This window comes from Loxodonta africana, chromosome 5 (assembly GCF_030014295.1).
Source record: "Loxodonta africana isolate mLoxAfr1 chromosome 5, mLoxAfr1.hap2, whole genome shotgun sequence".
Classification (NCBI taxonomy): domain Eukaryota; kingdom Metazoa; phylum Chordata; class Mammalia; order Proboscidea; family Elephantidae; genus Loxodonta; species Loxodonta africana.
The window spans coordinates 45,371,310-45,395,071 of record NC_087346.1 but is presented as its reverse complement, the minus strand read 5'-3'; the positions used below and the strand labels follow the sequence as shown (position 1 = coordinate 45,395,071).

The following is a 23,762-nucleotide window of genomic DNA, read 5'->3' as shown; positions in this document are numbered from 1 at the left end:
ACCTTACATTGGATCAGGGATGTGATCTGAGCAAGGGTGTTACATCCCACACTAATCCTGTTTAACTACAGGCAGAGATTATGATTTATAACACATAGGAAAATCACAAAATGGAAGACAACCACACAAAGTGGGAATCACAGCCTAACCAAGTTGACATATATTTTGGGGGGACATAATTCAATCCATGACATTCCACCCTTTGGCCCCCAAAAAATCACATCATTGCAACATGCAAAACATATTCACCACATCATATCACAGCAAAAGTCTTAACTCCAAGTCCAAAACCCTAAAATCCCTCTTCATCTGTGAAGAAACCTAGACTATAAGTTATCTGTTTCCAAAGGTACAATGGCAGAACAGGCACAAGCTAGACATTTCCATTATAAATGGGAAAAACTAGAGGAAAAGAAGGGGTAACAGGTACCAAGCAGGTCAGCAGAACACATTACATTAGCCCTCAAGGTTTTGAAAATAATCCTCTGTTCTCTGAGACAATTTACACAACGGCCTTGCCCTGCAGACTCTATGTATTGGCCATACTCTCCAGATTCTGAGTGGAGGCCCCTTGGCCCTGGGCTTCAGCTCTCCTTTCCAGGCCCACTTGGTTGGCAACTCTACTCCCTAGGCTTTAGGCACACCATTATAGTCCATCTGAGTGGTGACTCCACCCTTAGAAACACCAGAGGCCATGGCCCTACCCCTTGAAACCCTAGAGGTCATGGCCATACATTTTGAGACGAGACAGCTTGGCTTCTTGAGTTCTCTGTCTCTTCAGCTTCTGCTTCCTGGTTTCTTGGCCTCTCAGCTCTTCAGACCACATGTCCACATCTGCCCTGCTGCGACAAGGGTTCCAAAGCTCTGCAGCTCTACCAATAAGTGCCTGGAGGCACCCTACTCCACCAGGAAGCCTCCTGCACGCAGGCATTCAAATTCCTTGTTCTGTGAGTCGGCAAGCCTATCTCCACTGAATAGTGCTTGGAGGCACGCCACACCTGGTACCAAATGCCTTAGGCTGAGTTCTCTAGAGAAGCAAAACCAGCAAAGTGTATAAATATGTATAGAGAGATGTATAGAGAGAGATTTATATCAAGAAAACAGCTCACGCACTTGTAGAGGCTGGAACAACCCAAGTCTGTGGACCAGGGTATGGGTTTCTCCTGATTCATGTAGCTGCAGGTGCTGGTGAACCCAAGATCGGCAGGTCAGAGAGCAGGGCTCTTGCTCACAGGTTGTAAAGGTTGATGAATACCAACATCGGCAGGCAAGACTGCAAGACTTCTCCAACATTGGTAGGTCAGAAAGCAGGACTCTTGCTCATAAGCTGTGAGATCAATGAATTCCAAGATCAGTAGTTAAGCTCCTAGCTCAAGCCCCAAGAACTGGAGGTCAGACGAACAAGAGGCAGCTGCACTATCCAGAACCAACCAAAAGCCTTGGTAGGGCTAGCAGGAAGAAAGTAGGTGGTGGAGGGCAGAGAGTTGAAGGCTGAGGGGATAGTGAGCAGTCATGGGCCCCACTCTCACTGGTATCACTCAGCAGAATCCATCAAATCAAATTTCAACAGGGAAATGATCACAATATTATACAATTGCCAAAACACTGAGAACCATGGCCCAGCCAAGCTGACAAACACTCTTAACTATCAAACTGACCCTCTACTCTACCAAGCATGATGTCCTTCTCCAGGGACTGGTCCTTCCTGGTAATATGTCCAAAGTACATGAGATGAAGTCTCACCATTCTCACTTCTAAGGAGCTTTCTGGGTACACTTCTTCCAAGACAGATTTATTTCTTCTTCTGGCGATCCATATTCAGTACCTTTGCCAACACCGTAACTAAAAGGCATCAATTCTTCTTTTGTCTTCCTTATTCATTCTTCAGCTTTTGCATGCATGAGGCAACTGAAAATACCATGATTTGAGTCAGGTACATGTTAGTCCCCAAAGTGACATCTTCGTTTTTCTACACTTTAAAGAGGTCTTTTGCAGCAGATTTGACCAATGCAATACAGCATTTCATTTCTTGACTGCTGCTTCCATGGGTGTTGATTATGGATCCAAGTACCTCAGTTTATTTATCTTTAAAATGGCAATAACTATAAAACCTGGCACATAGAGGAATTTACATAAATGTTTGCTAAGCAAATTAATCAAGTATTTAGTGCAAGTTTACTTAAGCCTTTAAGTTCAAATATTGGGAGGTTGCTTATTCTACAAGGATCTAATGGTCATATAATGATTTAAAACTTACAAATTACTCTTAACATATTATCTTTTATGCTTACACTACAACTCTCTGTCAAAGTTTTTACTTTTTAAGTTAGAGTTCGAATAGTATTTACTCAAATTCTCCTGTGTATAAGACTCTTTACTAGGTGATATTTGGGAATAAGTATGTCAGCGGTGTTTCAGTGGTAGAATTCTCGCCTCCCATGCAGGAGACCTGGCTTTGATTCCCATCCAGTGGACCTCATGCATAGCCATCATCTGTCTGTCTGTCCGTGGAAGCTTGTGTGTTGCTATGATGCTGACTAGATATCAGCGGAGCTTCCAAACTAAAATGAAGTCAAAAGAAAAGCTTGATGATTTACTTCCAGAAATCAGCCAGTGAAAACACTATGGAACCCAAAGGTCAGATCTGCAACTGCTCAAGGGGATTGCTCAGGACAGGGCAACATTTTGTTCTGTTGTGCATGGGGTTGCCACGAGTAGGGGCTGACCTGATGGCAGCTGACAACAACAACAACGGCAATATTAACAGCTACGTAAGCTTCAAAAAAATACAGTTCTTCTTCTTGAGAAGCTCTAGGAATGGAAATGGGTTTTAAATAATGTATCATGTCATGGGGGAGGCAGAGTAATTGAGTTTCTTTTCTGTAAATAAAGATATTAGCAGCAATTCCTACCTTCTTTTTAGAGATATGACTAAGTTAGCATACATTTATACATGTTTAACATCCAGGTAAACATGGCAGCTGCGTAACAAATATTTATTTCTGCTCCCCCCGCCCCTGCCAAAGCACTATTAAAATGACAATAAAATGATAAAACTGTATAAATCCCCTAAGACACAGAGTGGCAGAGTAAAAATAGTAGGCTTGAAGAAGAAAAGCAGTGATCACTGACAACCCAAGAGATAGAAGTAAAGTCTACATGTTTACAGGGAAGCTTATCAATTAGAAGTGGACATCCACTTTGCACACCTGTGGAAAGGCTTAGTGTTAAGGGACTCAAGTGGCATGGTGAGGGGAATTCATTTAACATCTATGGAATTAATATCAGTTATCAGAGCTTTTTTTTTTTTTTTACCAAATAGTTCTAGTCCTCCCCACCCTACCCTGGGTACATGGTAGAATTTCACTTCTTGGATCCCTTGTGGGTGAGTGGCGCCATGAGGTTTATTCTGACCAAATAGTTGAGGCATGAGGTAACCTAGGTCATTTGTGGTCTGAGGCTAGGATTTACAATACATGTTTTTGTGGAACACAATTCAATCCATAACAGTAGTGTAATGTCTACATATTCTGCAATAAAAATATCTTTTAATCTAGAGTTCTTCACCCAGATCAACTCACTATCGTTTGTGAGGTTAACCAAAGAAAATTTTAAATATATAAGGACTTCAAAATGTATTCCACTTAGGCAAGGGAATAAATTGAAATTATTAAGCCAGGAAACAGGTATCCACGAGCGTAGTGAAGGGAAGTCTCAGTTTAACACTTTTGCCACAGATATAAAATCTAGATTGGAAAGGAGGAAGACAGGTTCCAGAAAAAAAGATGGGGGGAGAAGGAGTTACTTTTTTTTTTTTCTGAAAGATATGTGAGAAGGCCTGTGGAACTGACAAAACAACCGAGGCATTTGAAAAGATAAAGTATTTACAACAAATAACTGGCAAATCTGCTAGAGTATTTGAAGAAAAAAAAAAGCAATCAGAATATATTCAAATATGCAGATTAAACATGAGCAATTAGTAGGTCCTGAGAAAAGATATAGTTCACAAATGAAACATAGCATAAAATGCTACTTGAGTCAATGGTAAAAAATATTTAGACATGACAATATAAAATATGGCTATTAAATTATTTAAATATTGTGACACTATTATATAAGGGAAAGTGAGTGGAGGCTTAATGGTGTAAGAGAGCTAAATTCTTCTCAATCATAACGTGAAATCAACAGATACAATTGTGGGAAATCAATAAAAAGCAGTACAGGAAACAGGTCTCCAGGCCTTTCTTCCAAGATGTGCCTTTGGGTGGATTCAAACTTCCAACCTCTCAGTTAGTATTCCAGTGCTTAACCATTTACACCAATAAGGGACTCCTATATCTATGTATATATAATACACACACACATACATAACATCCATATGTAAATATGCTTGTGTATACCCAAAACCATTGGCATCGAGTTGATTCTGACTCAAAGCAACACTATAGGACAGAGTAGAACTGCCTCACAGGGTTTCGAAGGCTGTAAATCTTTGCAGAAGCAGACTGCCACTTCATCCTGTGGAGCAGCTGGTGGGCTCAAAGCGCCAGCCGCATGGTTAGCAGTCAAGCACTTAACCACTGGGACACCAAGGTTCCTTTATGTGTATTACCCAGTTGCCATTGAGTCGATTCTGACTCATAGCAATCCTATAGACAGAGTATAACTGCCCCATAGAGTTTCCAAGGAATGACTGGTGGATTCAAACTGCTAACTTTTTGGTTAGTGCCAAGCTGGTACGCATATATAAATATATATCTTTATCCACACACACACGGATGCGCACACACACATACATTTATGTAATATTTGAGGCCTAATTTTTTTTCTGTAAAATTTTAGTAGTATAATATCAGCATTTGGTAACATAGAGACACAGGATAATGTCTTTCATATATATGATTTATTGTATCATTTGATATCATGCATTTCTGCATCTATCATAGATACATTTTCTTTCACAGTGCAAATTATCTTCTGGATCATAACGACAAACTTTTTTAGTCATGACAAATAGAATGCTAGATTTGAGAAAATGTTAGAATGTCATTTCAGCCTACATAATGGGTAAGATATGGTTAAGAATAATTGAAATCCTTTTTTCTACTCTGAATTTAGTATAACATTGCTTTGAAATCTTTTGATAAATTTTGTTGTTTCATTACTATCTCAAGCGAAAGTGTTACTGACCTTCAAGAACCAGTGTCTATAATTTATATTATTAGGTCCTATAGTTGTTAATCTTTGGACTAGTTCAAACCATCAGAGCCAATCATTCATATTACACTTTAATTTGGATGAATTTTTACATTTCATTTGCAAGTTCAGGTGCATAAGGATGTTGTTGCTATAAAGTTTGTGTTAAGGCCTCCAATATTAAATATACCCATTTAATCAGATCATTATGTTATCACTACTCACACACATGTATTAACAACATTGACCCCAATAAGTTCTTTGGCTTCTCTTCAATTGTCATAAATCTTAGCCTGCTCACCTGCTTATAGCCTAGAGATTACAAATATTTCCTTTGCATTAAATCTATAGCATTTTGATTTTCACTGGGAAGGAAATCATATGTAACAGAAATTATTCTTTCATGTGTACCATGTACAATCTTATTAATGTCAAACTTATTTGCCTTTACAAGTCATGTGTTATGTCTATATTAAAAGCTGATGAAACCCACAGTAATGCACAAATAATCACAATGCACTGTGAAAATACTCATCTGTATCTTGGAATCTGTTGACTACACTCCATCTCTACCACCACTGCTTTAGCTGAATCTGTCATTGCCACTCCTTTGGACTACTCCAATAGCATTCTAATTGTTCTACTGAAACCTACAAACAGCTTTTGCATTTGCTGTTCCCTCTGCTCAAAAACTCTTTCCTTTTCCACCTGGTCAAGTCCTACTCACTACTGTTATCTCAACTCAAAAGTCAATTACTGGTCTAATTAACTTGGTGAAATGCCTCCTCTATATGATTTTACAGTACTGCTTAACTCTTCTGCAATAAACTTGTTCCAAAAATATTTTTGTTGTAATTTTATAAAGAGTATACAAGCATCATATAGGAGTCGTTGGGTGATGCAAACAGTTAAGTGCTCAACTACTAATCAAAAGGTTAGCAGTTCAAACCTACCCAGAGGCTCCTTGGAAAACAGGCCTGGCAAACTGCTTCTGAATGGTCACAGCCTTGAAAACAGTACACAGCGCAGTTCTACCCTGCACACATGGGGTTGCTATAAGTCGGAATCGAGAATCCACTTGATGGCAACTAATAATAGCAACAAAGTGCTGTATGTACAGGGATTAGGTTTGTGTTCACTCACCACCTAAGGACAACTTAATATATATTCATCAAATCAATGAATTGTAGCTTAGCTTAATAACTATATTATAAAGATTAATATGTGTGTTTGTTCTTAATCTAATGCCAGGACTATTTGGTGTAGTTAATTGGGGGATTGTTTTAATTTACTTTCTACTGTAAGCAAATAAATTTAATTTTTTTCTATATCCTGGGAAAATAAGCATTGATTACAAACTCAACTATCTGGTGAATTTTCTTTGTTTTTATCATGTTTTTATACCCCATTCTGCCTAAAACCCCAAAAAAACAAACCCATTGCCATCAAGTCGATTCTGACTCATAGTGACCCAGTTATTTTTAGGTGCCATCATGTCAAATTTGACTCATAGCAACCCCATGTGACAGAGTAGAACTGCCCCATGTAGTTTTCTGGACTGTAATCTTTACAGCAGCAGATTGCCAGGTCTTTCTTCTATAAGACCACTGGGTGGGTTCGAACTGCCAACCTTTCAGTTAGCACCTGAGCCCTTAATCACTAAGGCATCACCACCACCATACCACCCAGTGCCATCAAGTCGATTCCTTATTTAAGGGGTCAACATCCTGAAAACATCAGCTGAATGGATCAGCTTTATTTTAGAAAAGGACAAACCTATGATCCAAATCCTAGCCTTCTTGAATATGCTCAGGTCAAAGAGCAAGGACTGCTTTATTCAATGGACTAAAAAATAAAGTTGATTGAATTATTGCCATTTATTAAATAGCAATTCAGTATACTGTCTAGTATCTTTTATAGGAACCAAGAAATGAATTGAGTAAATATCTTCTCAAGTAATTTATAATTTTGCAGAGGAAATAAAAGTGGTTTATAAAAATTGTACCATAGACTATAAGTGTACCTATAAAATATATATATATATATGTACCTATATATAAGAATAAATGATAACCATTTTTATTTTGTGCTTTTAGAATTTTTTTTTTTTTTTTTAGCAAGAATTACATTCCTGGTTTCGGGAGTTTGGAGACTCTTTCAGGCTGAAATAAGACACAAATACATGCTTCCCCTAAAGCTTGCCCCATCCCATATATTCTGGAGCATTGTCACTCTTCTCTGTGTCTCTAAATTTCCTGTATCTTCAGATTAAAACTGATTGCTTTCATGGACTAGTGTCTGCCCACCGTTTTACATTAGCAAGTGATTGATGTATTCTTTAAATTGTGTTTGCCAATCTGAATTTTACTGAACACTTTCTCTCCTCCCCTTCATAATCCTTTTTGTATGTTTTCAGGGTAAATACTGGAGGGGCTCCAATTTTGAAGTGCCAAATTATCATGTGAAATCATGAGAATAATTCATAAAAGAATGAGCTGGAAATTAAAACGCAAAAACTGCTTAAGGTAAAGTATGTGGGGGAACTCTCTTGTTGCCGTCTTGAGATCCTGTGGAACAGATGGAACTGGCTCTTTTGCTTCTGCTTGGGCACCTGCTGTTTAATTACACCCTAATTAATTACAGGAAAGACTCCTGTGTGGTTTCAGTAGTAGTAAGCAGGAGGGCAGACAGAAAGAGACACTTCAATTCATAAGACTGCCAAGTTAAAACTAACAAGCTCAGAAAAGTAGTTACTACTAATGCATTTTGGTCATTTTCCCAAAAGTAACTATAACAAACTAATTGACTCCCTCACACGCAAAAAGCACATCTATTTCCTCTTTTCAATTAACCAAGTTGCCTGACTATTTTATTAGCATTCTAAGGTACAATAATAAATATTTAGAAAACATATACGGACTTTTAGGACCAGCGCAGCATGCATAAAGTTACGTCTCAATGTGGATATCCTCAGTGGTTAATTCTTAAAAAAAAAAAAAAAACTAAAAAAATTTGAGAAAATTCCTCAGTAGGTACTACTTCCAAGTTAAGGTAGTACTCAGCTAATTTCTGAGCTGAGAAAATTTCCTATAAAAATAGCAGACTAGTAAAAGTAGAGCATAGGCAAATGAACAGAATGGTAGTGGAGAGGCATTGTGCTAGTTAGGCGTTCAGTAAAAATTTATGACCTTGCCATCTGTATTCTGTGTATTTGTTTGTGTGTGTGCACACTTCTCTCTCTCTGGATTTAGCCTCTTTACTGTGTTTCCACCGGGGTGTTCAAAACCTTATTGCTAACTGTATGAAAACATAAAAGCAACTTTTGTAGAAAAGCAAATCTGCAAGTAAACACACATATTTGTAGTATGTTTTAGACAGGGCTGTGTAAATGTTTCTGCATCTTTTTGACATATCATCAGTGGTTATAGAACGCCATGAGCACAGGAGATATTTGCCGAAATGAATCTGGGATTCATCAGCTGTGCTTTATTTTACATGGGGTCTTCGGAGATATTTAAGAAATTGTTCTATTATTTCTTTATAGACTGAGTAGACTTCTTATAGTAGGAAGACACCACACATCTTCAAATGTGAAAGTAAGGCTTAAATTAAATAATTTAGTAAGCTAGATAAAAACACATGCGATAGGTCTGGATCTATAGTAGGCATGCATACAAAAGATTTTAGTTTTCTTCTTTCTTTATCTGTTAATATTTGGGGGTTGTAAAGGGAAAATGTTATTGAGATAAAAGATGTCATTATAAGAAATGTATTTGAGATCATATATTAATATTAAGGTGAGTTATTGATACTATTAGTAATTAGGTAAATGGATCCTTAAGAATTATCTTCTGCTCCGTGTAGGAACCTGGAAAGAATTTAGATTTTACATTAATGTGAGCTTGAGACAGTCAAAATACAATTTTCCTTTGCAAGTAATATTAATGAGGAATCACTTTTCCTGCATATGCATATATTACACTTAGAGTAAAAAAGAGTATTACCCAGAATTCCAGAATAGTAGCTTACGAATCAATCAATTACATTCATGCTTGGACATAGTCTTTTTTTTTTTTTTTAATTTTTATTGTGCTTTAAGTGAAAGTTTACAAATCAAGTCAGCCTCTCATACAAAAATTTATATACACCTTGCTGTATTCTCCTAATTAAAAAAAATTTGCTCTCCCCCTAATGAGACAGCCCGCTCCTACCCTCCACTCTCTCTTTTTGTGTCCATTCTGCCAGCTTCTAACCCTCTCTGCCCTCTCATCTCCCCTCCAGGTAGGAGATGCCAACATAGTCTCAAGCGTCTACTTGATCCAAGAAGCTCATTCTTTACCAGCATCTTTTTCTATCCCATTGGCCAGTCCAATCCCTGTCTGAAGAGCTGGCTTTGGGAATGGTACTTGCCCGGGGCTAACAGAAGGTCTGCAGGTCCTGACCACTGTGGTCCTTCTAGTCTCAGTCAGACCATTAATTCTGGTCTTTTTATGGGAATTCAGGGTCTGCATCCCAGTGCTCTCCCGCTCCCTCAAGAGTTCTCTGTCAGGGCAGTCATTGGTTGTAGCTGGACACCAACTAGTTCTTCAGGTCTCAGGCTGTTGTAGACTCTGGTTTATGTGACCCTTTCTGTCTCTTGGGCTTATAATTACCTTTTGTCCTAGGTGTTCTTCATTCTCCTTTGGTCCAGGTGGGTTGAGGCCGATTGCTGCATCTTAGATGGCCACTTGCTGGCATTTAAGACCCCAGACGCAGCTTTTCAAAGTGCGATGCAGAATATTTCCTTAATACATTTTATTATGCCAATTGACTTAGATGTCTCCTGAAACCATGGTCCCCAAACCCCCACCCCTGCTACACTGGCCTTTGAAGAATTCAGTTTATTCAGGAAACTTCTTTGCTTTCGGTTTAGTCCAGTTGTGCTGACCACTAATGTATTGTGTGTTGTCTTTTCCTTCACCTAAAGTAGTTCCTATCTGCTATCTAATTAGTAAATACCCCTATCCCTCCCTCCGTCCCTCCCTCCCCCCTCTCTTAACCACCAAAGAATAATTTCTTCTCTGTTTAAACTATTTCTTGAGTTCTTATAATAGCGGTCTTATACAATATTTGTCCTTTTGCAGCTGACTAATTTCACTCAGCATAACGCCTTCCAAAAACCCTGGTGGTGTAGTGGTTAAGTGCTACAGCTGCTAACCAAGAAGTTGACAGTTCAAATCCGCCAGGCATTCCTTGGAAACTCTAAGGGACAGTTCTACTCTGTCCTATAGGGTCGCTATGAGTCGGAATTGACTCCATGGCAGTAGGTTTATAATGCCTTCCAGATTCCTCCATGTTATGAAATGTTTCACAGATACATCACTGTTCTTTATTGATCAGTACTATTCCACTGTGTGAATATACCATAATTTATTTGGTATGGAAATCTGTTTGCTATTGTAAACAGAGCTTCAGTGAACATGGGTGTGCATATATCTGTTCGTGTAAACACTGTTATTTCTCTAGGATATATTCCAAGGAGTGGGATTGCTGGATCATATGGTAGTTCTATTCCTAGCTTTTCAAGGAAGCGCCAAATCAATTTCCAAAGTGGTTGTACCATTTTACATTCCCACCAGCAGTGTAGAAGTGTTCCAGTTTCTCCACAACTTCTCCAACATTTATTGTTTTGAGTTTTTTGGATTAATGCCAGCTTTGTTGGAGTGAGATGGCATCTCATTGCATTTTTGATTTGCATTTCTCTAATGGCTAATGATCGTGACCATTTCCTCATGTATCTGTTAGCCACCTGAGTGTCTTCTTTAGTGAAGTGTCTGTTCATATCTTTTGCCCATTTTTTAATTGCATTATTTGTCTTTTAGTAGTTGAGCTTTTGCAGTATCATGTAGATTTAAGAGATCCGTAGCTGATCAGAAATGTCATAGCTAAAAACTGTTTGCCAGTCTGTAGGTAATCTTTTTACTGTTTTGGTGAAGTCTTTGGATGAGCATAGGTGTTTGATGTTTAGGAGCTCCCAGTTATCAAGTTTTCCTTCTGCATCGTTAGTAATGTTTTGTATACTGTTTATGCCATGTATTAGGGCTCCTAACGTTGTCCCTATTTTTTCTTCCATGATCTTTATAATTTTAGATTTTATATTTAGGTCTTTGATCCATTTTGAGTTCGTTTTTGTGCATGGTGTAAGGTATGGGTCTTGTTTCATTTTTTTGCAGGTGAATATCCAGTTATACCAGCACCGTTTGTTAAAAAGAATGTTTTTTCCCCATTTAACTGTTTTGGGGACTTTGTCAAATATCAACTGCTCATATGTGGATGGATTTATGTCTGTATTCCCAATTCTGTTCCATCGGTCTACATATCTGTTGTTGTACCAGTACCAGGCTGTTTTGACTACTGCAACAATATAATAAATAGATTCTGAAATCAGGTAGAATGAGGCCTGCAGCTTTGTTCTTCTTTTTCAGTAATGCTTTACTTTCTTTCCCTTCCATATGACGTTGGTGATTTGTTTCTCCATCTCATTAAAAAATGGTCTTGGAATTTGGATCAGAATTACATTAAATCCATAGATTGCTTTTGGTAGAATAGACATTTTTACAAAGCTAGGTCTTCCTATCCATGAGCAAGGTATGTTTTTAACTTATGCAGATCTCTTTTTGGTTTCTTGAAGAAGTGTTTTGTAGTTTTCTTTGTATAAGACTTTTAAATCACTCGTAAGATTTATTCCTAAGTTTTTTGTCTTCTTGGGGGCTATTTAAGTGGTATCGATTCGGTGATTTCCTCTTTGATGTTCTTTTCATTGGTGTAGAGGAATCCAGCTGATTTTTGTATGTTTATCTTGCATCCTGATATTCTGCTGAACTCTATTAGTTTCTGTAGTTTTCTTGAGGATTCCTTAGGGTTTTCTGTGTCTAAGATCATGTCATCTGCAAATTGAGATACTTTTACTTCTTCTTTGTCAATCTGGATGCCCTTTATTTCTTTATCTAGCCTAATTGCCCTGGCTAGGACCTCCAGCACAATGTTGAATAAGAATGGTGATAAAGGGCATCCTTATCTGGTTCCTGATCTCAAGGGGAATGCTTTCAGGCTCTCTCCATTTAGGATGATGTTGGCTATTGGCTTTGTATACATGTCCTTTATTATGTTGGGGAATTTTCCTTCTATTCATATTTTGCTGAGAGATTTTATCATGAATGGGTGTTGAACTTTGTCATATGCCTTTTCTGCATCAATTGATAAAATCATGTGATTTTTGTCTTTTGTTTTATTTATGTGATGGATTACATTAATTGTTTTTCTAATATTGAACCATCCCTGCATACCTGGTATGAATCCCACTTGGTCATGGTGAATTATTATTATTTTTTTTGATATGTTGTTGAATTTATTGGCTAGAATTTTGTTGAGAATTTTTGCATCTAAGTTAATGAGGGATATAGGTCTGTAATTTTCTTTTTTTCTGGTATCTTTACCTGGTTTTGATATCAGGGACCTGGTGGCTTCACAGAATGAGTTTGGTAGTATTCAGTCCTATTCTATGCTCTGAAATGCCTTTAGTAGTAGTGTGTTAACTCTTCTCTGAAAGTTTGGCAGAACTCTGCAGTGAAGCCTTCCAGGCCAGGGCTTTTTCTGGGGCGGGGGGCCGGGGGTAGTTTTTGATTACCTTTTCACTCTGTTCTTATGGATCTATTTAGTTGTCCTACCTCTGTTTGTGTTAGTTTAGGTAGGTAGTGTGTTTCTAAGAATTTATCCATTTCTTCTAAGTTTTCAAATTTGTTAAGAGTACAATTTTTCATAGTAATCTGATATGATTCTTTTAATTTCAGTTGGGTCTGTTGTAATATTGCCCATCTCACTTCTTATTCGGGTTATTTGCTTCCTCTCCTGTTTTTCTCTTTTCAGTTTGGGCAGTAGTTTATCAATTTTGTTGATTTTTTCAAAGAGCCAGCTTTTGGTCTTGTTAATTCTTTCAATCATTTTTCTGTTTTCTATTTCATTTAACTCTGCTCTAATTTTTATTATTTGTTTCCTTATGGTGCCTTAGGGTTTCTTTTGTTGCTCCCTTTCTGTTTGTTCAAGTTCTAGGGATAATTCTTTGATTTTGGCCCTTTCGTCTTTTTGTATGTGTACATTTATGGATATAAGCTGACCTCTGAGCACTGCTTTTGCTGTGTCCCAAAGGTTCTCATAGGAAGTGTTTTCACTCTCATTGGATTCTCTGAATTTCTTTATTCCATCCTTAATGTCTTCTATAATCCAGTCTTTTTTGAGCAGGGTATTGTTCCGTTTCCAAGTGTTTGGCTTCTTTTCCCTGCTTTTTCTGTTATTGATTTCTACCTTAATGGCCTTTTGGTCTGAGAAGATGCTTTGTAATATCTCCAAGTTTTGGATTCTGCTAAGGCTTGCTTTATGACCTAATATGTGGTCTATTCTAGAGAATGTTCCATGTGCACTAGAAAAGAAATTACACTTGGCTGCTGTTGGGTGGAGTGTTCTGTATATGTCTATGAGGTCAAGTTGGTTGATTGTGGCATTTAGAACTTTCGTGTCTTTATTGGGAAACCCTGGTGGCATAGTGGTTAAGTGCTACAGCTGCTAACCAAAAGGTCAGCACTTAGAATCCATTAGGCGCTTCTTGGAAACTATGCGGCAGTTCTACTCTGACCTATAGGGTCGCTATGAGTCAGAATCGACTCAACAGCAATGGGTTTGGCTTTGGTTTTTGGTGTCTTTATTGAGCTTCTTCCTGGATGTCCTGTCCTTCACCAAAAGTGGTGTGTTGAAGTCTCCTACTATAATTGTGGAGGTGTGTATCTCACTTTTCAATTCTGATAGAGTTTGTTTTACGTATCTTGCAGCCCTGTCATTGGGTGCATATATATTTAATATGGTTATATCCTCCTGGTATATTGTCAGTTTAGTCATTGTATAGTGTCCTTCTTATCCTTTATGATGGATTTAACTTTAAAGTCTATTTTGTCAGCAATTAATATTGCTACTCCTGTCTTTTTTGACTGTCATTTGCTTGGTATATTTTTGTCCATCCTTAGTTTTAGTTTGTTTGTGTCTTTAAGTAAGGTGTGTCTCTTATACACAGCATATAGACAGATTGTGCTTTTTAATCCATTCTGCCACTCTCTGTCTCTTTATTGGTGCATTTAGTCCATTTACATTCAACATAATTATGGATAGATTTGAATTTGGTGCTATCATTTTGATGTCTTTTTTTGTGTGTGTTGTTGACAGTTTCTTTTTCTCACTTAATTTTTTGTGCTGAGTACATTATCTTTATATATTGTCTTTTCCTCCCTTTCATTGTTGTTGATTTTGCTTCTGCTAAGTCTCTACTTTTTTCTTGTATTTTATTTTGATATGTAGGATAGTTTGTCTCCTTTGTGCTTACCTTATTATTTACCCCTATTTTTCTAAATTTAAATCTAACTCTTATTTCTTGGTAGCACCTTGTCTTCCTCTCCATATGAAAGATCTAAGACTACATTAGTTAGTCCCTCTTCATTGTTTTAATATTGTCCTTTTTTTACATAATAACATTGTTGTTTCCCTGTTTTGAGTGTTTTGTTATCTTGGTTTACTTTTGTGATTTCCCCTTCTGGGTTGAGATCTGATTGCTCTGCCCAGTGTTCTAGTCTTGGGTTGATACCTGATATTATTGATTTTCTAACCAAAGAACTCCCTTTAGTATTTCTTGTAGTTTTGGTTTCGTTTTTATGAATTCCCTAAACTTCTGTTTATCTGGAAATGTCCTAATTTCACCTTCATTTTTGAGAGGCAGTTTTGCTGGATATATGATTCTTGGCTGGCAATTTTTTTCCCTCAGCTTTTTATATAAGTCATCCTATTGCCTTCTTGCCTGCATGGTTTCTACTGAGTAGTCCAAGCTTATTCTTATTGACTATTCTTTGTAGGTGACTTCATTTATCCCTAGGTGCTCTTAAAATTCTCTCTTTATCTTTGGTTTTTGTTAGTTTGATTATAATTTGTTTTGGTGGCTTTCTTTTAAAATCTACCTTATGTGGAGTTAGATGAGCATCTTGGATAAAAGTCTTCTCATCTTTCGCGATATCAGGGAAGTTTTCTGCCAACAAATCTTCAACAATTCTCTCTGTATTTTCTCTTATCCCTCCCTGTTCTGGTACTCCAATCACTCATAGGTTATTTTTCTTAATAGAGTCCCACATGATTCTTAAGGTTTCTTCATTTTTTTAATTCCTTTACCTGATTTTTCTTCAAATATATTGGTGCCAAGTGCTTTACCTTCAAGTTCACAAATTCTGCCTTCCACGTGCTCAGTTCTGCTCCTCTGACTTTCTACTGAGTTGTCTAATTCTATAATATGATTGTTAACCTTCTGAGTTTCTGATTACTGTCTGTCTATGGATTTTTCCAGGTTATTAAATTTTTCATTATGTTCCTGAATAACCTTTTTAATTTCTTTAACTGCTTTATCTGTTTGTTCCTTGTTCTTCATATTGCCTCATTTCCTTCCTGGTGTCTTGAAGGGTTCTATATATTAATCTTTTGTATTCTGTCTCTGGTAATTCAAGGAATGTACTTTCATCTAGAGATCCCTGGATTCTTTGTTTTGAGAGCTTGTTGAGGTCTGTTTCTTTATGTGACTTGATATTGACTGTTGTCTCTGAGCCATCTATAAGTTATTGTATTAGTTTATTTCATGCTTGCTTACTGTATCATAGCTTCTTGTTTTGTTTTCTTTTGATATGCCCAGATGGGTTGCTTGAGTGAGCTACAGCTTGATTATTTTCACCTTTGGAGCTCTGACGCCCTGTCACCAGATGGCTAGAGCTGTTATCAGATATAGCACTCTAGGAGTTCATTCACTTTTTTTGTATAAATTCAGTTCAGTTGTCCAGGTAGCTGATCATCAAGTGTGTGGCTCTGTCCTACAGCCTTCGAGGGGGAGGGGTGATTGATGTAGGTGCCAATATCTGGTTGCAGCAGGGAGTCACACTCTGAACAAGGCGGAGGCTGAGAATCATCCCCCACGTGTATGTGAGGAGAGTCTGTCCCTGTTCCCTAGAACGTACAGGTGGGTCAGTTCTGTAGGCAGACTCTGGATCTTTTTGGTTGTAAGGACTGGGAGGTACCAGTTATCGTTGGACCCCTGTCATGAGTGGCTGTGTGACTTGAGTGAAGCCACCAGTCCTTAGGCCCCTGATGTGGATAGGTGAGGACACTGTTTCATAGGCAAAGCAGTGTCAAACATCAAACACCCACTTCTCCACCGCACAGCTGAAACAGTTGTAGTCTGTGAACAAGAGTCTAGTCTCCTGAAATAGGCCCATGCAGGTCCATGCAGAGGGAAAAAGTACTCAAAGTTCACAGGCCATTTATGCCTGGACAGGAGCCACTTCTGTCCTGAGCTCCCCTCGTTAGTGGAGCTGGCAAATTATCTTTTCCCCCATTTGTGAATTTATTCCTTCTCCAGGGCCTGGAGAGTGGCTCTAGGTGCTCAACAGGGCCTATCTCAGGCCCAGGGAAATCAACAGCCATTGAAGCCAGCTTGGGGGCAAGGGGTGTGGTAAAATGTACACAAGTACTTAGTTTTTGCCGAAAGTGCCGTTCTTCTCTGGTTCTGGAGGTGTGAGTAGGCTCTGTGGCTATCTGGAGGCAAACGCTAGTACCAGCCCACCTCAGCCTCTCCCAGGAATGGTGCCTGAGGGTTCCTGGCAATTCAGGTCTGGTAACCCCTCTCCAGTTCTGAACCACCTCTTCCTCCCACTAACACTCAGTTCATTTTCTAACCTTACATTTCATGTTCAGGGATCCTAGCTTGTCATAAATATACTTGTTTCACTTGTTTTTTCAGGTCTGTGTTGTAAGAAGGCTCTCCAGAAATGTCTGTCTATTCCACCATCTTGGCCCCATCTCTTGGCCATATTCTTGACTGATCATTATATCATGCACTATATGATACATGAAGCTATGAAAAGAAATTACCAGACCAGTTATTTGACATTAATATTTTGATTAATCTTTTTTATTGTGCTTTAGGTGAAGTTTACAGTTCAGTTAATTTCTCATTAAAAAATTTATACACATATTGCTTTGTGACATTGGTTAGAATCATTACAATGTGGCAGTACTTTCTGTCTTTCCACCTTGGCTTCTATGTGTCCATTTGTCCAGTTTTCCTGCCCCTTCCTACCTTTTTTTCTTGATTTTGGGCAAGAGTTGCCCATTTGGTCTCATACATTTGATTGAACTAAGAAGCAGTTTCCTGTGTTATCGTTTATTTTATAGGCCTGTTTAATATTTGTCTGAAAAGTGAGCTTCAGGAGTGGTTTCAGTTCTGAGTTAGTAGAGTGTCCAGGAGTCATAGCCTCGGGGTTCCTCCATCTCTGTCAGAGCAATAAGTCTAATCTTTTTTTGTGAATTTAAATTTTGCTCTACATTTTTCTCCTACTGTGTCTGGAACTCTCTGTTGTGATCCCTGTTGGAGCTGTATGTGGTGGTAGCTGGGCACCATCTTGTTCTTCTCAACTCAGACTGGTGGAGTCTTAGGTTCATGTGGTCCTTTAAGCCTTTGGGTTAATATTTTCATCGTATCTTTGGTTTTCTTCATTCTCCTTTGCTCCGGATGGGATGAAACCAATAGATGTATCTTAGATGGCCACCCACAAGGTTTTAAGAACCCAGATGCTACTCACCAAAGGAGGGTGTAGACCATTTTCTTTATAACTGTGTTTTGCCAATTGACCTAGATGTCCCTGAGACTATGGTCCCTAGCCCTTAGCCCCAGCACCTTGGTCCCTCAGCCTGTTTGGATGTGTCTAGGAAACTTTTATGCCTTTGCCTTGGTCAAGTTATGCTGACTTTCCCTATGTTGTGCACTGTCTTCCCTTCGAGAAAGTTGATACTTGTCTACTATCTAGTTAGTGGTTTTTCTTCCCCCTCCCTCCGCATCCTCATAACCATCAAAAAATGTTTTTTTTTTTTCCTCTGTGTAAACCTTTTCTTGAGATTTTATAATATTGGATTCATATAATATTTGTCCTTTTGTGATTGACTTGTTTCACCCAGGATAATGCTCTCCACATTCACCCATGTTATGAGATGTTCCACAGATTCATCATAGTCCTTTATTGTTTCATAGTATTCCATCGCACCATAATTTATCCATTCATCTGTTGATGGGCAGGTAGGTTGTTTCCATTTTTTGCGGTTGTGAATAGTGCTCCAGTGAACATGAGTGTGCCTATGTCTATTCAGGTGACGGGTCTTATTTCTCTAGGATACATTTCTAGGAGTGAGATTGTTGGATTGTATGGTATTTCTATTTCTAGCTTTTTAAGGAATTACCATATCATTTTTCAAAGTTGTACCATTTTACATTCCCACCAGCAGTGCATAAGAGTTCCAATCTCCCTGCAACATTTCCAACATTTGTTATTTATTTACTTACTTTTTGATTAGTGCTAGTTGTATTCGGATGACATGGCATCTCACTGTAATTTAGATTTCCATTTCTCTAATGGCTAATGATCATGAGCATTTCCTCACATGTCTGTTAGCCACCTGAATGTTTTCTTTTGTGCAGTGTCTGTTCATATCCTTTGCCCGTTTTTTTAATTGAATTATTCGTCTTTTCTTTGTTGAGGTGCTGAAGTATTTTGTAGATTAGACCTTTGTCGGATATGTCACAGCCAAAATTTTTTTCCTCAGTCTTTGTGTCTCTTTTTCACTCTTCTGGTGAATTATTTTGATGAGTATAAGTGTTTAATTTTTAGGAACTAGTTACCTAGTTTCTCTTCTGGTGTTTGTGCATTGTTAGTTGTGGTCTGTGTGCTATTTATGCCATGTGTTAGGGCTCCTAGAGTTGTGCCTGTATTTTTCTCCCATAATCTTTATCGTTTTAGATTTTATGTTTAGGTCTTTGATTCATTTTGATTTAGTTTTTGTGTGTAGTGTGGGGTATGGATCTTATTTCATTTTTTTACAGATAGACATTCAGTTATGCGAGCACCATTTGTTAAATAGATGGTCTTTTCACCGTTAGTGGACTTTGGCCCTTTTTGTTGTTGTCGTTGGAAGTTTTTTTTGTTTTTGTTTTTGTTTTTAATTACCTCTTCAACCTCTTGTTATGGCTCTCTTTAGTTTTTCTACCTCAGTTTTGTTTGTTTAAGTAGGTAGTATGTTTCTAGGAATTTGTCCATTTTCTCTAGGTTTTCAAATTTGTTGGAGTACAGTTTTTCATAGTATTTTGTTATGATCTTTTTCATTTCAGTTGGGTCTGTTGTGATACCACCCATTTCATTTCTTATTCAGGTTATTGCTTCCTTTCCTGTTTTTCCTTTGACAGTTTGGCCAGGGATTTTTTATTTTGTTGATCTTTTCAAAGAACGAAATTTTGGTCTTATTTAATCTTTCTTTTTTTTTTTCTCTATTTCTGCTCTAATCTTCATTATTTCCTTGCTTCTGGTGCCCATGAGCTTCTTTTGCTGCTCTCTATTTGTTTGAATTGTAGGGTTAATGTTTTCATTTGGGTCCTTCTTTTTTGTTGTGTCGCAGATCTGCATCTCCCACTTGGTTGCTGCTGGTGAAAATGGGCTTCAGCTGGGAAATCCGCCTACCTTACGCTGATCTGGATGTGCTGTGCTGACTTGGCTAGCATGGCACTGGTGCGGGTCATCAGAGGGGTGGAGGGCAGTGCAAGTCTGTGGACTTCCTGGGCCAGTGGCTTGGCAAAGGGAGCATCTACCTCCAGACTAGGGCCATTAGTTCCTGGCTTAGGCAGCATGGCAGTATTGAATGCTGCTGGACTTGTGTTGGAGTGGAGTAGGGTGGATGCTGGGGAGAAAGTCTCCTCGGCCCATGGAGCTCTGGTGGGGGCGGTGGTGGCTGTGGTACTCATGATGGGTTAGTGGGTTAGGATCACGCACTTAACTTTTGCAGGCCTGGTATCACTTCTGTTTGATTGTGGAGAAGCATGCAAAGTTGCTCCTGCTTAGCTGCACCAGATGTGACGGGATGCTGCTGCTTGTCTCAATATGTCTACACTGTGCAGTTTGGCTAACAGGACACCGGTGATCTAGCAATCCATAATTCTCTGTTTCTGCTGTTTTTTAATTATCTCTCCTTCCACCTGTTACTCAGTCCAATTCTTCAGCTTAGTCTTTGATGCTTAGGGTTCCAAGATTGTCATATATATATGACTTACTTGTTTTTTGGGATCTTTGCTGTAAGAAGGATGACATGAAACATCTATTTCTCCATCTTGGCCCAGCCTTCTTGATTAATTCTTAACTCATTAAAAGATTGGTATTATTTTATGCTTTGTTCTTTAAAAGTGGAAATGAGAAACAGCACTCATTGGAGAAAGTCACAAATGAAGAATAGTAAAAAATAGAATACAATTAAATGCTAATTGGCTTATTTAAGGTAATATGGCTATTGCTAGATAATTGCTCACCGCATACTTTGTCTCACAGAATGTTATCAACTGCTTTTTATTCTTTTAGTTGCTTTAATGGAATTCTGAGCAAGAAGTATATCATGACTTAGTAGGATTTCAAATTGACAATTGTTAGAATAAATAGATCAGTAATGCAGAAATAATAGATGAGTGGCAAGAAAAATTTGGGCAACTTTACTCTATCCCCCTCTTCCAGTCAAAATGCAATATGAAATGCATTTCTGAGGATGCTCATGGTAATAATTACAACAGAGAAAAATATCTGTATATTCTAACGATGCCTTCCTTTTCTTAGAGCTCTGAGAATTTTAATATTTTAATGAGATATCTAGCTACCTGCCCAGTTTCAGATCCTGAAGGAGATTACTTAGCCTGATTTCCAGATGACAGCTTCTCTCCAACTAAAACTGCCAGTCATGACTTTCAAAGGATATGCTGCTATGTGGAGAACTTCTGATGGCTTCATAATGTGAAGATTCCACAGAGAAATGGTCAGGACCTTTGTGTAGCTTTCTCCATATCTGGATCACTGGCCACCTAATTGAAAGGTGTTTCATTTCTCTTTGAAAAAAGGACCAATTTGGGGGGGAACTCAAATCATTTTCTGAGTTGGGATATTTATAGGAATGTTTTTAAAGTTATAGCTTTGTGGCTTCAAAGTAAACTTTCTTTTCTTATTATGATTTCTCTGGAAAATGTGCATAAAGTAATACTCTTTAGAGAGTGTTGCCAAAGTCAGGGATTCTCTCCCATCTTGGAGGTAGTATTCTAAGAACTGTAGTTAAAGAAAGAAAGAGAGAGAGAGACTCAGACAACTGCAAAGGAAACAAAGAAGAAATTATCTGTAGGTTTCCCTATATACTGTTCTTAATATTTTTTTCTCTTATATACAGTATTAACCAAGGTCAATGTCTTAAATACCTTTCATTATCAGTTGAGCATGATCTGCTCTGCTGTGGTTTGAGGTGTTACATGGTTTTTTAGCATAAACTGAGATCTTCTTTACTCTGGAGTCCAACTTTAATCAATTTTTTATTTTGTTTTTCTTTATAAAACCATCAAGATCTTTGCTTTGAGAAAAAGAGAGAGGCTATACGAGAGGTTGGTTGTCTATAGCCTTATTTCCTAATTCCGTTTTTAAAATGTATCCTCATAATATATTCAAGTATTTCAGGCTCAGTCAATTTGCTTCTTCTTTTTAGTAGTAAGGAAGATAAAATATCAATGTATTCTCCTGAAGCCATGCAAATTTACACGGGAACTGATGGGCTTTGGTGAAGAAAGTCTTGCAGATTAAGATCTTTTTTTTAAATATTTTATTGTATTTTCAGTGAAGGTTTACACAGCAATTTATGTTCCCATTCAACAATTTCTATACAGTTTTCATTCTGCTTGTTCCATTTCTGTTAATCTAGTTTCCCTGCTCCCTTACATTCCCATCTTTTTTTAAAGTAATTGTTGACCATTTGGTCTTATATGGGTGATTTTTTAATGAAGCATAGTACTTATGGGTGATAGTCACTATTTTGTGAGCCAATCTGTATTTTAGCTATGAGTCTTGCAGTCTTAGTCAGTCCAGTAAGTCTGTTTTTTTTTTTTTTTTTTTAGGAATTTGCTCCCATTTTATCAAGGTCCATCTGTTGTGGCTATGGCAGAACAGAAGAGTAGGAACAACAGACAATAGCCACTGCTGTTGTGGATTGAGTCAACTTCTGGGGACGTTCATTTGCTGATGTGGCACAACTCAAAATGAGAAGAAATAGCTGCAAATGTCCATTGATAATTGGAACATGGAATGTATGAAGTATAAATCTAGGAAAATTTGAAATCGTCAAAAATGAAATGGAACGTAAAAACATTGATACCCTAGGCATCAGTGAGCTGAAATGGATTGGTATTGGTCATTTTGAATCAGACAGTCATATGGTCTTCTATGCTAGGAATGACAACATGAAGAGGAATGACATTGCATTCATCGCAAAAAAGAACAAAGAAAAAGGACCTGTAGTTGGAAAATATGGCCTTAGTGATAGAAACGATGCTGGAATCACATGATAGAATTTTGCAAGACCAATGACTTCTTCATGCAGATACCTTTTCTCAACATCATAAATGGCGACTATACACATGGACCTCAGCAGATGAAATACTCAAGAATCAAATTGACTACATTTGTGGAAAAGCTCAACATCATCAGTCAAAACAAGGCCAGGGGCTGGCTGCGGAACAGACCATCAGTTGCTCATATGTAAGTTCAAGTTGAAACTGAAAAAAATTACGGCAAGTCTACGAGAGCCAAAGTCTGAGCTTCAGTGTGTCACACCTGAATTTAGAGACTATCTCAAGAATGGATTTGCGATATTAAACACTAATGACTGAAGACCAGAGGAGCTGTGGAATGACATCAAGGATATCAAACATGAAGAAAGCAAGAGGTCACTAAAAAGACAGAAAAGAAATAAAAAACCAAAATGACTGTAAAATGAAATCCTTGACAACTTCAACCCGGTCCCCATTTATCATGATGTTGCTTACCGTCCAGTTGTGAGGATTTTTGTTTTCTTTATGTTAAGAATTTCATTTTGCTTGGATCCACAGTCAACATCCATGGAAGCAGCAGCCAAGAAATCCAAAGACACATTGCATTTGGGAAAGTCTGCTGCAAAAAACCTCTTTAAAGTGTTAAAAATCAAAGATGTCACCTTGAAGATTAAGTGCACCTGATCTAAGCCATGGTGTTTTCAATCACCTCATATGTATGCAAAAGCTGGACGATGAATAAGAAAGACCAAAGAAGAATTGATGCCTTTGAACTATGGTGTTGGTGAAGAATACTAAATATACCATGGACTACCAAAAGAACGAACAAGTCTTTCTTGGAAGAAGTACAGCCAAAATGTTCCTTAGAAGCAAAGATTGCGAAACTATGTCTCACATACTTTGGACGTATTATCAGGAGGGATCAGTCCCTGGAGAAAGACATTATGCCTGGCAAAGTAGAGGGTCAGCTAAAAAGAGGAAGACCTTCAATGACATGGATTGACACAGTGGGTGCAACAATGGGCTCAAGCATAACAACGATTGTGAGAATGGTGCAGGACTGGGCAGT

General features: G+C 38.0%; 1 pseudogene; it reads right to left on the bottom strand.

Moving 5' to 3' along the window:
• Positions 1–20,092, bottom strand: part of LOC100665033 (very-long-chain 3-oxoacyl-CoA reductase-like) — a 79,370-nt pseudogene extending 59,278 nt beyond the window's left edge.
• Between the last annotated feature and the right edge of the window lie 3,670 nt (positions 20,093–23,762).